The sequence below is a fragment of the Oculina patagonica genome, chromosome 5, assembly GCF_052425735.1.
Source record: "Oculina patagonica isolate OP01 chromosome 5, crgOcupat, whole genome shotgun sequence".
Classification (NCBI taxonomy): Eukaryota; Metazoa; Cnidaria; class Anthozoa; order Scleractinia; family Oculinidae; genus Oculina; species Oculina patagonica.
Genome location: NC_135762.1, coordinates 31,565,002 through 31,581,064, shown reverse-complemented (window position 1 = coordinate 31,581,064; position 16,063 = coordinate 31,565,002). Strand labels below are relative to the sequence as shown.

Sequence of the window (16,063 nt, the reverse complement as noted above, 5' to 3'; positions counted from 1 at the left end):
AACAGAACTTCGTAAATTAAATTTAGCGGTGTTTAGCTGTCGTAAAAAGAGAAAAACTTTCCCGCCAAAACTAAAATTGAGCGCGCTCGCCAATTGCGCGATGTTTGCCGACGAGTACTGAAACATTCACACTGAAACAATGGAGTCGGAGTTTCCAAATTTTTCGCTAAATTTGGATTTTGAAAATGTAGAGAATGAAACTCCAAACAAACGAGTAAAACAATGTGAGAAGAGAACTTGATAAAAGTGTTGAAGACAAAAAAAAGTATCATTACAAGCAGGTCAATACATTTAAAACTACGTACCTGGCAAGCATGGCTTCAACAGAGCGAATAATATCACCGGATGTTTGGCTGAATTTGGGTACGGTAAATACCTAATCGTACCTTTTTGGTACGCTTCGGCGCCATATCAGGCTCGTTTGGTCTCGCCATGGGTATTTTGGCTCGAACCATGGCTCGACCAAACTCGCCTGATATGCCGCCGAAGCGTACCAAAAAGGTACGGTTAGGTATAAATATCGAGCAATCGTTATATCGAAACTCCCGATATAACGATATGGCCGTAAAATAACCGAAAATATCGTTATATCGGAGAAAGCGTAACAAGAACTTTTTACTGCATATTAAAGGAGGATAAAGAGAATATTTTTGATAAGAAAGCTTAGAACACAGTATCATTAATTTTTCGTTTATCATTGTAAAAAGCTGTTTTAATACAGAAACATTAGAGATCACTCAATAACTGTAATGTTATTACACTAAATTCGATGTTTTCCAAATAAATTGTGACTGTGTACTGATATCGTTATATCGGGAGGATTTTACGTTCGGTACGCTAAATTCTCATCGTTATATCGGGAATATCGTTATATTGAAGATCGTTATCTCGGGGTTCCGTCCCATACATTTTCCTGCAACTTTTGCCCGGACACAGAATATTCATCGTTATATCGGGAATATCGTTATATCGAGGATCGTTAAATCGGGGTTCCACTGTAAAATAAAAGATTGTAAGGAAAAACGAAGGAAACACTTGTGCGCTGTTTTTAACTTTAACCTTTTAACAGCCTGTCACTTTGAAGTGCTGCTGCAGGAAACACCTCAGAACAATCCGAAACCGTCTGCAACGCCACCATTTTTTGTTGATCTGCCAGTTTTTTTCCTTTTTTTGAAGAAGAAGAAGCTGCATCGCAAAATTGTTCAACGTATTCTTTTGAAATTTGCCACAGCTAATATTATGGCAAAGTCACTTTCAGTTTATTTATCATGATATCAATAAGTCTGGCAGACTAGATATAACTTCAAAGAAGGCCGTGGTGGCGTTTGAAAGAAACATATGCCTCTCTAAGGGGGAGGGGTGGGGTGGTAATTAAGCTAAAAATTAACAAGCAATTAGATGTAAAAAAAATCACGATCAGATGGTGATTTTATCATTTCAAGAGAGGATGATTATCCATTTTCATCTGTCTGACATTAAAAGTAAAAGGCAGGTGGGTCACTCTCGTTTAACTAATGCTTAATTGTACAAACCAGCTTGTGTGCTGGGGGATTAGCTCAAATGGTAGAGCGCCCGCTTAGCATGCGGGAAGTACCGGGATCGATACCCGGATTCTCCAAAATATTGTTTTTTTGGCTGCTCATGGCACTTTTTTATTTTGTTCTTTTTCTGTTGTAGCTGAGTGTTTGTTTCTTTGCTTGTTTATTTTGAAAGTTTGGGTAGTGTACTTTAACTTTCTCTGCAAAAGCAACTCTGCATAACTAGCTGGGACACTTCACGCACTTGCCACATTCTCTTACCCGTCCCTCCTTTCCCCTTTTTAATGTTGTTTACTTCAAATCTTTTTTTTTCTTTTTTTCCCCTTCTTTCTGCTATGATTTTGGGAGAAAACTTAACAACGATACACACTGTTGAGGACTTAGTTTGATGCTCTCTTTATGATGGGTATGACGTCAGCTTCATCCAACCGAAAACACACTAGGAGGTTTGAATTTTTTTTCTTAGTTTCTACTTCTGACAGATAGAGTGAGGGCTATATAAGCAAGAATCCATTTTATTAAAGTGGGGAATGAGGATACTTGAAGAGACTTCCTGTCTTTTTGCCGGGTGGTGGGTGCTGTCAGTGAGTAAAAAAAATTCGATTATTTCTCTAAAATAACATGTGGCCTTTGGATCAGATATAATAGGAAGTATAATCATTATTCAATAATTCTTGAATAAGGTTTGAATACATTATGTGCCATTGTGCATATTTTTACAATTTTACAAGTTTATAAAGCTCAAACTGACTTCAATGGCTATTGTGATCCCTATTGGTGAAAAGTATCTTAATAGGCTTTAAATAATTAAAAAAATCTATATGATTTTAGATGTCGTACTTACTAATTGAAAGTTACCGTGTTGGGGGGATTAGCTCAAATGGTAGAGCGCCCGCTTCGCATGCGGGAAGTACCGGGATCGATACCCGGATTCTCCAGTTTTATTTTTAATTATTTTATCAAAATTTTTTTTTTTTCTTATCTGGTTGCCTACTACGGGGTTCCACTATTTAAGTTTTTCATACAAAAAGAAGGGGGAAAAACAGAAAAAAATGTAAGGTCAACTAACAACCGCGGACAGCTGGTTCGGTCTTCTTGGAATGCCCACAGACAGATAAACTTGAGGAAGGAATTAGGTAATAACGGGAGTTATGCGTGGTGAAGGGTGAAGTAATTAGTAATGGTAATTGGACTGAACGGAGTACAATTCAGGGAGTAATCGGACGAGTAATTTCAAAATTGGCCGAGCACGCAGCGCGAGGACGATTTGAAATTATGAGTAAGATTACTCTCTGAATTGTACGACCTGGGCACGAGGTCCATTTACTAATCAATCGTATAAATAACAAAATTCAAGGTAATGAAGTCTATGAGAACCTTTTTTAGTGTAAAAAAAGTCAATGATAAATTCAATTGCTTGACTGTACAAACATTGAAAAAACAGCAAGAAAGACTCCATTCAAATGAATGTGATTGACGAGCGAATGGCGTAGGTACGGTGTCCAACGACAGGTATCCGCGCGCCAATGACGCGACAAACAAGCGCGCGTAGAACCAATCAAAATCAAGAATTTTGTTATAGATACGATTAAGTTCAGAAATAGTTGCAGCCATGGAAAGGTCACGAGATTTGTACATGTATGATAGTTTGGATGTTTGGTGTCACCCTTTACCCATCGAAGTAACAGCATGATACTGACGATTCTGGAACGGAGCAGCAGTAAAGCGTATGAAGCCGGATAAAAGAGAATATTAAATAGATTTAGCCAAGCCTAAAAGCGGAGCTCCTCGGTTATTAACATATAGCACTTGAGCCCGCGATCCAATGTAAATCTTTACTTGGCCAGTGTTAAACTTAAAAAAACATTCGACCTTAATGAGTTCTATATGTGAGCCCGCGATATGGTCATGAAATACTGGTCAGCGGATACCGTGTTTTGACAGCTGCCAATTGACCATGAAATGGATGTCCAATATCAAAGATGTAAGCTGACGTTAACCATATCCTTCAACCCATTTCTGAAGTATGGCCGCCATGTTGGGGCGACGTCGTCGTCGCTAGGGCGCACGCGTCCGCTAACCATGCTGCTAGCCATGATGACCATGAAAAACCAAAAGCATGAGTCTGTCAATTTTCTATGGGTATGGGGCTTTGCTCTGCGGCCCTGCTCTTATAGAGAAGGACTTTGAGCAATTTGAGCAGAGCACAAAACTGAGCATTTTTGTTTCAATTAGCAAATGATGTGGGTAATATCCTGATTTTAGCGATTTCAGCGCAACTTAATTGCGGCGTATGAATAAGGCCTAAACACATTACCCCCACTTTTAATAAAACAGATGATAGACGGCAGTTATCGAATGGATCTGTTCCTGATGCATTAATTAAATGTTTTGTTTGATTCCTCTTTCTCGCTATGAAATTAATATCAGGGAAAGAAAATTAATATGAGTATGTGTCGGTGGTAATTTGAACAAAGCAATGTTAATTTAATAACTGCCATGGCCATACCAACGACCGATCCGGAATCAATTGCTTCACAAAGGTTATTGTCAGTGTACCATTCATTCATCTAAGAATCATTTCAAAACTACAAATTACATTTTTTCCCTTTTCATAAAATTACGAAGTTAATTACTAAACGAAAATTGGTCGTAAGACACCTTTCATAAAGGCTAGGTTGGTTAGTTGCAAGTTAGTTTCTCTGGCGAAAAGTTGAAAATTTAACAGATCTTAACAACGAAACCAAGTTACGATTCTTAAAAACAATGTCCGTCAACATCTCAATAAATTCAACAACAAACGAGACAATACTGGAATTAATGAAAAGAGCCTCGAAGGGAAACCAACCTTTCACGATGGATTCGCTATTTGTCTGTTTGTTGGTGCTGGGAGTTATCTTTGTTGGAACAGGAATCGCTGGAAACATTTCAGTCCTGTTAATAATCAAGAGAACTCAGACACTTCAGACTGCTCAGAATTACTTGCTGGCAAATCTGGCGGCCGCCGACATCACAAGTTTAGTGTTTTGCTGCCTTTCCCTCATCCCGCTAATAACGGTCCTTCCAGATGGAGCCGTTGGAACTGTTCTTTGTTTATTCTTTGTGGACTTCAACGTTCCTATCACATCGACAATTACTTCCGTATTCACGCTTACAATTCTAGCAGTAGAGCGTTATAACGCCGTGGCAAGACCTCTGAAGATGTTGCAGCTAACGCGGGAATCCGCTCGATACGCAATAATCGGAACATGGATGGCGTCTCTTGCATTAAACGCGCCACTGTTTGTCCATACAGAATACAAGTTCAAGAAAGCACATTGCCGAAAGACGTACGCTGATCAAGCAGAGTTAACTCACATTACCTTTTACGTCATTTTCGTTTTCATTATACCTTTTATCGTTATTAGTTTTTGCTATATAAAAATTGTAAAAGCGCTTTACCTCCGAAGCGCAGTTACGCCTGAAAGCAACATATCCGAGAAAGAATTAATACGCCAACGAAAACAGCTTTTGAAAATGTCGCTCACAGTTACTCTTGTGTTCGGAGCGTGTTTTTTTCCCGCCAGCGTTACGGTTGTTCTTCGCCATTTTCGACTTGTAAGCCAAACTGTGCGTGCATTTGGGCTTTTGCTACTTTTTATAAGTTCTGTAGTAAACCCATTTATCTATGCACTTCACAGTTCAAATTATCGACACGCTTTTAAATCATTGCTTAAATGTAAATAGATAAAAGAGAATTATGTGGTTGGTCCGTTAGCTCAGTCGGCAGAGCGTGGTGCTGATAACGCCAAGGTCGTGAGTTCGAGCCTCACACGGACCAAAACTTTGCTTCTATAAACCGGCTTTTCTATATTTGTTTGCTGCACTTGTCTTTTTATTTGACTTATTACATATTCCTTACTTACAAACTGGTTTGCACTTGCCCGGAGCAGAAAATGTCATGATGAACGGGACAAAAAATTGGGTTATTGATATGTTTAGCCATAAATAGTAATATTTCGTACTTTAGATTAAATAGGTAATGCCATGTAATCTTATGGAAATACCGCAATAAATTGTTGTTTTTGTTTTACTTTTTTTAACTTGGTCATATTCTCAATTTCTTTTATATTTTGCAATGAGTTGGGGCCAGGGAAAAAACACACAAAATAATAGGGGGGGGGGGGGCTTCCAAAAAATGCAAGGGGAAAAATCTAAAATCGACATAGTCCCCCCTCTTCATAAATTATGAACCCTTCTTAATATCACACTTTCTTTACTGAAATGTTAAAATAATTCTAATAACTCCTTGCAGTGTCTACTACAAGTTCTAGCTTTCTGATATCGCGTTGAAGGCAATGATGTACTGGTTGTTTGAAGTTAGTAGTTTCTATCTAAAAGGCATGATTTATACAAGATAAACCGTAATTTTTTAAAGAAGTCGTCATTCTATCCAGGCTTGTTGGTTGGTATGGTATGATTCTCGATTCGAGTGGGCCCGGGCTCGACTCTCGGACAGACCCTATTTTATACTCTTTTGAGTTCTACGAAGTTTTTTGTGACGTCACAGTGACCATATTGTTGTTCCAATAGATGAAAAAGTTAAATATATTTTTTTATTTAGAAGTTATTTCAATTTTAATTTTATGCAAACAATTGACAACCATTAAAGACATTCTAGACCCCTTCACAATTTTTCTATTCTTGAACAGTTATTTTCACAACTAAAAGACGATAAAAAAGATAAGCCTGGTCTGATCCTCTTTAGAAAATAATTTTAACAAATTTATAATTTTTAATTTATATTTTTTATTCTGGCAGTAATCACATACCTGTTGAGACGCTTAAGCTTAGTTTTTAAAAAAAAATGGAGAATCCGGGTATCGATCCCGGTACTTCCCGCATGCTAAGCGGGCGCTCTACCATTTGAGCTAATCCCCCAGACACGACCCTTATCTAAATTAAATCAGGAGCTGTTTTAAGTCCTTCCGTTAAGGCAGACAATACTGACCTAAAAAATCGTATTCAGGCAGAATACCTAGGCATTTGATTCAGATAATGATCTCAGATTCTTCGTTTGCGAAGATGACAAGCTTTTTTTAAAAAAAAACTCGTGAAAAAGTCGCCGGACACAAATCGTTAATTTCTTGGACACAAAACTGAGACTTAACTGTGAGCATTCATCAACTCCATATTTACTCACTGGGAAAATTCATTTTGTTTAAAAAAAATGTTTTAGTATACTGATTCACAGTATCCACAGTACCGAATCCCCCACCAAAAGCAAAAAGAAAACATCACCGTGGTCCGTGTGAGGGTCGAACTCACGACCTTGGCGTTATCAGCACCACGCTCTGCCGACTGAGCTAACGGACCAGCAGATACCGCTTGCATGGAAGTGTTAAAATGGGTAAGTTTTTTTCTGTGAAAAACACTGCGTTGTCAAGCCTGGTTTTCACTAGCGACGCAAGCACAAGCGCAAGCACAAGCGCCATCACGCCAAAAGGACAAATTTTGATCCTCGTGCTTGCCGCAAGCACAAGCACGAACATCCAAATGCAATGGGCTTGTCCTTTTGCTTGAGTCGAAGCCGTTTTCACGGAGAAAAAAGAGCTGTTATTCTTGCGCTTTTGCTTGCGTCGCTAGTGAAAACCAGGCTCCACTCTGAACGACCTGATCTGAACTTGCTCAGCTCTCGATCATACAAACTCCCGACGTGATTCGTTCCAACCCAATTCGTACGCCTCCAGGGCCGGGATGTTCAAAGAACGATTAAGCTAATCTAGGATTAGCGTGAACTTTGATTTCAGCTTTCCAAACTTTCAGTGAAATTTTCTGTTTATATTTTACGTCGTTCAGTTTTGCCGTCAAATTATCTCAAACTCCACAAAACGTAAGCAACATAGGCGTACGAGGCGGGGGGGCGAGGGGGGCTGCAGCCCCCCCAGTGCCGAAAATTTTCGGGCAAATTACTCAGAATTCGGGCAACAAGCCTAGAGAAAAAATAGAAAATAAGCCAACAAATCTCAAAATTACGTTCAAAACGAATAAATAACGTCAACAGAAAAAGTGTTGGAAATATACCGAACGTTGTGGTTCAAAAGTCCACACTCATCTGCTTGCGTTTCCTCTCGCAAATTGCTATAATCATGTTAGATTTTTCTCGCAAATTCTGCATGACCCCACAGTTTGATTCAGTTGCAATCAGCTTTTCCATAGCTTGAGCATTTACGCGCGATGGATTCAGTGTAACCTTGAATCAAAGCTGCGATACGGTTACAAATGTAATGAAGCTAATGCTTTTGACTCAAATGGTAACGAAGTTGTCGGGGCTGGCTTAAAACTTTCATCCCTGAATGTTTCACACGCTTGTGTTTAACTTTCAAGTGTGAGAAGAACGACGTAAATTGGCTCCCCCAAAATACTTTAATTCTCGCTGAACTAGATAAATAAAATATTTCCGAAGAAAAAGGATTCAGTGCATTGACACCTTCGGGCAACGCCGCGAAATTAATAAAAGAACTATTGTTTCCTTTAAACAAGCAGGCAAGGTTTGTACCCAACTATTTCAATGCACGACGGTTTGTCGTCCATTTTTTTTTTTTTGCCTCTTTATTCGGCTTTCAACCCATGCCTTTTTTTCGGGCAATAAGGTCTCCGCCCCCCCAGGTCCGAAGGTGCCCGTACGCCTATGGTAAGCAATAAAAAAAATTATAAAGGAAAAATTGAACCCTCCATTAACTTTTAATCCTGGGTTATCGTGAATCGGCTTTCGAACAACCTGACCCAGGGTCCAGTTGTTCAAAGAGTAGATAACGCTATTCACCGAAAGAATCGCCATCCAGTGCATAAGTGTTATACAAAACCTACTTCGCTATCCACAGGATAGCGATTTATCTGGTGGATAGTTATTCACCCTTTGAACAATTTGGGCCAGGAAAGTGATATTATCTGATCTGGCTAAAGACACTAAAGGAAAGTTTAATTTTAATTTATTTTTTATCATACCTGCTCTGTACCGGGGGATTAGCTCAAATGGTAGAGCGCCCGCTTTGCATGCGGGAAGTACCGGGATCGATACCCGGATTCTCCATTTTCTCTTTTTTTATGAAGCAGTCACTTTTTTGAGTGATAAAAATCTTCAAGCGAAACCTTACCTAAGGGGTTTGGTAATTTATTCTGTACATTTGAGCTATGTTTTAAAAGCCCGTCGATAATTTCAACTGTGGAGTACATAGATACATGGATTACAGAACTTGTAAAAAAAAATCCCAAAGCGACGCACGGTTCGGCCTTCAAGTTGAAGTTTGTGGAGAACAATCGTAATGCTCGAGGGACACGCTCCGAACACAAGAGTTACTGTAAGCAACATTTTCAAGAGTTGTTTGCATTCAGGCGCAACTGCGCTTCGGAGATAAAGCGTTTTCACAATTTCACTGTAGCAAAAGCTAATAACAATAAAAGGTAAAATGAAAGCAGAAATTACGTAAGAGGCTAGGCAGACTTCTACGTATTCTTGTGCTTATGCCTTTGACAGCGAAAACAAGCATACGTAAACAAAGTTATTTAAAAAATCATAGTTCTGACAATTTTCTCTTTGAACCTTGAAACTGGCGATAGCCAAAATATAACACTGAATCCTTGGAGAGGCAAGGTGAGGGGGTGAATAGGTTCGCGAATCGATGGATTTGGCCTTAAAAGTGCAAGGATTTTGGATTTTGCAATACATTAAACGGATTCGCGAATTTTGAAGATACAGCGGATCGCGGATAAGCTGAGAATTTTGGATCACACGACCGGACTCTTCAGGTCAGGAAGTTCGGATCGTGATACTAGCTAACCAAACTTCGCATCACTTTGGTCGGTTTTCGTCGGTATATTGGGGGGAATTGACACAAAACAAGCAATGAAAGGAAACTCCAAAAAATAGAATAAAAAACAATATTTACTCCCCGTTGCAGCAAATTCAAACTATACCACACACTTTCAAGTAATGCGGATTCGAATTTGAATTAAAATAGAGCAACGAATTGACGGATTTGGCCAAACAATAGCTAGATCGGCGGATTTGCTTACTCCGCCTCCAAGAGTAACAAGATTATCTAATTAGTGATTTAGAAAACTCCACTATGTGCAGAGATACACGCGTGTTGGGGTTCTTGCTTGCTGCCCTTGCTTCGTGAATCCACAACAATAACAACACCATTAGTGTGTTGATACAGCTTTAAAAAATCTTTTTTCGTTTAATGCTTGTTTTTAAAGCAACCGACAAGCACATAAATTCTTTTAAAATAACAAAGACGCAAACCGCAATTTTGTCTCTCTTTTAACTTCGTTGGAAGCTTTGAACCAACACAAAAATGTGTTTCTTCACAAAGATGTAACGTGAGCGTTTTTTCGTTTTTCTGACGCGATGGTGTAAAAGCTGATGATGCAGAACTGGAACAAGCAGAAAAAACTACAACGACCACTTTATTCTATTTAACTTTATCTTAAGCGTAACAACATCGTGTCACTTTATTATTAGAATGAGAATTGTTAGAATCAATTAAGTGGAATCGTCAGAATCAACCTTAAAAGCAAACACGCAGTGAAATGGAGAATTCAATGTTAAGGCGAAGGATAAAAAAACAATTAATAAACCTGGAGCAGTTAGAAAGCCTTTCTAGAATTTAACTGGATAAATAACTGCTAGATAAAGTTGTATTTTTAATGGCTGGATTTGGTACGTCATGAAAAGTATAATGTTCCTTGGGCTAGATTATTGCGCGATGCCTCGACCTATCTTTGCGACTGTTTTTCGCTTTGAATCAGTGCTTTACTGCGTTAAGCTTACGCTGAATTCAAATCAGAAGAAATTCCAACCTAAAAAATGGGGCACAAAAGAATTTTAAATCATCTCCAATCTGTAGAAAAAAAGAACCAGAAAAAAATAGCCTTCAGAAAAAAAAGAGATAAGTAAAATAGAATATGGGTTTTTGTGCCTGTTTGATTTCTTTGAAGGGCTTTGTAAATTCCATGTCTCGCAATATTAAGTAAACTGTTTAGTTAACTAAAGTGGTGGAACAAAGCTGATAAAACACTGACAATCTCAATTTTGCACGAACATTTGTTTTAAGTTTTAAGATAACGATTCGTTATTGCTGCGCAACGAAGAACGTCAGAGTCTGGCGATTTTCTATATAAGGTGGAATCGTTCTCTACAAATTTAGGTGTCATTTGCCCACATCTTAAGGCGGCCAAAATGAAGACTTTCGAAGCTCCACTCCTCCTCATTGCCCTTGTAGTGTATGTGTCCGCCAACGAAAAGGCGTTTCATGAAGCTGATTTCTCAGACGAGCGACACGAGGAAACAATTGCTCAGGCTCACAAAGACCAGGGCTTGCCCGAAGGAACCTCGGTTGCCAACGATCAGCAAGTATGCGTAATTTGTTTTTGATAACTTCATTTCTCTTCTTACCGTTTTTAATCAAAAACAAGCGGTGTTTAGAGCTAAAAGCTTGTGGGTCCGTGTGCAAATTAAAATTTAAAAATACGTAAAAAGATGTTCTAAAAATGTTTAAAAAAAAAACAAAATTCACCGCTATAACAACAATTTAATAAAATTTAAAAACATAATCGTTCAGTATGACTGTCTGTGCGGATAACGCCTCGAAGCTAATATTTTTAAGAATGTTCTTGCCTCTCACTATATTAAAAAACGACTTAAAATTGCTACTTAAAATTACACTACTGTGTATATGTAGTTGTGACAGGAAAACTTAATTCAAAGGCGGCTTGTATCCGTGTTTTTTTTTCTTTCAGGAACTTTGTAAATCAGCTTTTGGAGCCTGCGAGATTAAAACCAACTGTGATGCGAAATGCTACCAGTACAACAAATACTGTTACTATGAGTTATTGCCTAACTAGGCAAGAAGTAAAGCACCAGGAGAGCATTCAAGCTGGTGTGCAATCAGATTGATTTTGTCTTTATTCTTCACAGTTATACCCATGTATTTATGGAGCATATTAGCCCAGCAATCAATAAAAAGACTCTAAAGCATGGCTAGCATTTAGTCCTATTCACTGTTCCAGCTGTTAAAATGCATTTTAATAGAAACTGATACGAACTCTATATTTTTTTCTGTGAGAACTAAGTTCGGTTCTCAACAAGGTGGCGAGAGAAAGGTTTATTTTCCCCTCCTACCCAAAGCATATTCAATTGTATTTCTCTGCTATACTTGAAAGAAAATCAAAGATCAGTGTTCCCTCATTCCTTAAAATTAAATTCTTCACCTGTTGGTTTAAAATCCTACCAAAAATAAAATGCGACTCTCCTGTTGACAAAAGAACTTAAAAATTATCTTTAACGCATTACACAAATGAAGAAATACCATTCATTCTAACCCATAAATTAGTTGGAAAGTCAAGCAGTTACGAGACTGACAATAGAAATTAAAACGTTAAATTACTGAATACACAGGCATCCTCAGAGAGCCAGGGGCAGTAAGTGGGGGCCAGTGAAAGGCGAAACTGCGGGAAAATAATCGGCGAAAGGAAAGTTGGAACGATAGATAAGTCCCCCTGGGTAAAGAGTCTTACCAGGCCAGTTCCAATCAGCTCTCTGAATACTGCCTCCTGATTGGGTAGAAAAAGTCCTCTGTATTCCATTTGTATTATTTTGCCCAATCGGCGGCCAGCAGGGCTATAGTCCTTTTCGTGTGTTCTTGTACGAAATACCATACACAAAGCCAGTTCGCACGCCATATCTACCCTGCTTGTTTAATGGGACATAAGATATTGATGGTTTCAGCCTTGTTTCTAGAGTTGCAGAGAATAATATAGTTACTTGATTCTCGGTTTCGTTTTAGTATTGGAAATTGCAATAACATTCAAGCTATATCAGAGAAACAACCCATAGAAATAGCCTCTTCGAATGCGGGAAGTACCGGGATGGATACCCGGATTCTCGATTATCTTCTTTTTTTAAGGAAGCAGTCACTTTCTTGAGTGATAAAAATCTTCTAACGCCAGTTTAGAAATTAATTGGATAAATAACTGCTAGACGTAGTTACAATTTTAATGGCTGGATTTGGTACGTCATGAAAAGTAAAATGTTCCTTGAGCTAGATTATTGCGCCATTCCTCGCGCGATTTATGCTTAGCTTTGCGACCAAAAAATAAAATAAAAAAACAGAAAAAAATAAGCCTTCAGAAAAAAAAGAGAAAAAATAAAATAGAATATGGGTTTTTGTGCTTGCTTGATTTCTTTGAAGAGCTATGTAAATTCCATGTCTCGCAATATTTAGTGAACTGTTTAGCTAACTTAAGTGGCGGAACAAAGCTGATAAAACACTGACAACCTCAATTTTGCACGAACATTTGTTTTGGTTTTGAGATAACGAATTGTTATTTCTGCGCAACGGAAAACGTCAGAGTCTATCGATTTCTATATAAGGTGGAGTCGTTCTGTAGAAATTTAAGTGTCATTTGCCCACACCTTAAAGCGGCCAATTGCAAAATGGAGACTTTCGAAGCTCTTCTCCTCCTCATCGCACTTGCAGTGTATGTGTCCGCCAGCAAAAGGGTGTTACATGAAGACGAGCAACACGATGAAACAATTGCTGAGGTTCCTAAAGACATGGGCTTGCCAAAAGAAAGTGATTGCCAACGATCAGCAAGTATGTGCAGTTTTATTTGATAACATTGGTTTTCCCCTACTGTATTTAATCAAAAACAAGCAGCGTAAAAAGCAGATTACCTGTTTGCCGTGATGACTACAATAACTCGGCGAAGCGCCTTTTGGCTATTTATCATCTTGTACCAAATGTGCTTATTTTACAGAACCCTTGCACTGTTACATACAACATATGCATGTTAGTGGCAGGTACCATGCATACCTGTTTTAAGCCTGCTTGCAAGGAAGCCTATCGGAAGTGCCTCTTTGAAAACCTTGCTTCACCCTCGGGGATCCAGGTAAGCACGTAAGTATATGTATCGTAACATCGGAGAATTGAACCTTCATGTGCCGATATCAGACCGGACCGGCAGTATTGCAAAACCCTTCAATAATCCTAAAACAGAATCCTTAAGTCCCTCCTTTCCCCGGTCGGTTACGCACTACTGTGGAATTTTCCTAGCCCAAATCCACGCATCTTCCCCCACCATTCATATCTTAACCCTATTTAGACCTGCGGGGGGGGGGGGGGGCTTTTCAGGCCCGTGCTGACTTTGCACGCTTGTAACTTTTTTAACCAAACGCTGCCAAACTTTGCGAGTTTATCTAAAATTTATCTGGGAATTATTTGGTAAGATAGGTTGAATAAGAAATCATGATGTATTGTCACGTGATGTGACGTAATCATCCCACGTGACGTATACCAAAAGATAGATGTTTGGTCATACTATACATCCTATAAGTTTCATTGTGAGTGCTTAAATATCCTGGAAGTTACCTAGAGGGGGGGGGGGTGGCTTCCAAACCCCCCCTCCCCGGTTCCAGGAGGTCCAAAAAAAGCCCGGTCTGAATAGGGTTAAAAGTTCTAAGCACCTCATCTGAACAACTCACCGTACCGCGTTTTTTTCCTTTTCAGAAACTCTGTAATGGACTTCGTCATGGCTGCAGTTATGAAAACTCCTGTAAAGCAAAACTGGAATGCTACAATAAGCACGGCGACTGTTACAATAAACTTAAAATTTAACGAGGAAAGAAAGCTAAGCAGCAGGATAGCATTCAAGCTGATGTGCAATTATACTCATTTTCTGTCTTAATTCTTCACAGTTACTTATGAATTAACGGAGAATGTTATCCCGGCAATCAATAAAAAACTCTAAAGTATGGCTTTCTTGAATGGTATTCTCTGTTCCAGTAGTTAAAATCTAGAACAATACCGACTCTGAATTATTTTTCTGTAAAAACTAAGTTCAGTTCTCAGCAAGATGATGCGTTCAATGTCCCCTAGTACCCAAAGAATATACAATTAGCTACTTCAAGTGGATTAATTATATCCATGTTCCCTCATTCCATACTAATAAGATTTTGTCGGAATTTTGGCTTTGAGAAGGAAAGGCGTAATTCGAGCCTTATTCGATTATTTGCGGTTGTTGACAAGTCGGTGTTGTGATTTCGTCCAAATTGAAAGGGGAAGTTCTTCGTAGCAATTAAAAGCCCTAGACTGATTTTTATACCATTTAAAAGAACATCATTTCCACTTATTAATGGCCAAGTCTTAAGTGATTCTGAGTTATAACGCATAGGAAAAGAGTTCTTTGAAAAAATGCCCCAAAATGAGATTTTTAAGCAATAAAATTTTTGTAATTTTTAAACAGGCTCTAAATATTCAAATCGATCTTTGTAATACTGTTCTTAGACTCAAATCATTTGTAAATGCCTCCTTAACAAATACACAAAATCGAGAGAAATCTGCTTTATTTTGCGCTTGTGAGCAGCATCATTCTTATGCTCTTAATCGTGGTATGAAATTCGACCATTTCATGGCAGTCGGCGGGCGTGAAAGTTTTTATTTTTTTTCTGCCAAACAAAGATAGGTCTTAAAGAAAAATTCATAGCACGTTGATCGACTCACCATAAGGTATCTCTGAAAAAAAATTGAGGGTAGGCTTGTTTAAAATTTTGTACCACCTCTCACTCGGTCACGGGAAAAATTCGCTCTTAACTTGTTGGCTTTAACTGACAAAAAAGACATACCGTATTTTCTCGATTAAACGCTGGGCCCCGATCGCGAATATACGCCGGGTCTCCAAGGTAGAGTGGTAAGTAAGCCTTTCAGGCATTTATTCGAGGTGTAATTTGCTTTAGGTATGATGGCAAAATACATTCATATCACAAATAATGATTAAAAAAATCTTGTTTAATGAACATTTTGCTCGAATGAACTGCACCATTCAAATAAACGCCGGATTTACGGTGCCTAGTTTGAAATAAACGCCGGGGACGTTTAATTGAAAAAATACGGTAGTTGGCTTGGAATCCTGTCCTGTCTGATTCACTGTTTTGGAGAAATTATAAACCGGATCGATTCCCGGATTTATAAGGTTGTCAATTTTGAGCAAAGGTGTCAAATTCAATGGGGACAAGAGAGTTTCAGAAAATATATATTGAGAATTTGTATGGAAAAATATCAAAGCTGATGAAATACTTACTGCCAGTAACAACATTCTTTATGTTAATAATAAACTGGTGCTAGATGAATTGTTCGCGCTATGATTGGTCAAATCTAGTTCAATATAGCGCGCAATGTCAAAAAAAGTTTGCTTCTCGTGTATTAAGCATTCCTCGAGTTAAGCATTTGGAAATTGTGTAGAATAATCAAAAAGCGCAATAAGCACGCGGCTGCGCCTTGTTCTTTTCTATGTACATCTCTCGTGTTCTTAAAAGTCTTAAGAATTTTAACCTGCGTTGCAGACGAACTAAAACCTCGGTATAGTCTGGGGTTTTAGTCCGTCTGCAATGCAGGCTAAACAATTCCCGCGTGCCTATAAAATTAATGATTTCTTTAAGTGGTGGACTAACAACAAACTATCTCGGCCTGAAGCCTTGGTGTTCA

General features: G+C 38.6%; 2 non-coding genes across 2 annotated transcripts; one reads left to right on the top strand and one right to left on the bottom strand.

Moving 5' to 3' along the window:
- The first annotated feature begins 5,285 nt into the window (after positions 1 to 5,285).
- On the top strand, positions 5,286 to 5,358 carry Trnai-gau (transfer RNA isoleucine (anticodon GAU)). Its single transcript has one exon. It is a non-coding gene; the product is annotated as a tRNA-Ile (tRNA).
- Positions 5,359 to 6,820: 1,462 nt separating this feature from the next.
- On the bottom strand, positions 6,821 to 6,893 carry Trnai-gau (transfer RNA isoleucine (anticodon GAU)). Its single transcript has one exon. It is a non-coding gene; the product is annotated as a tRNA-Ile (tRNA).
- Between the last annotated feature and the right edge of the window lie 9,170 nt (positions 6,894 to 16,063).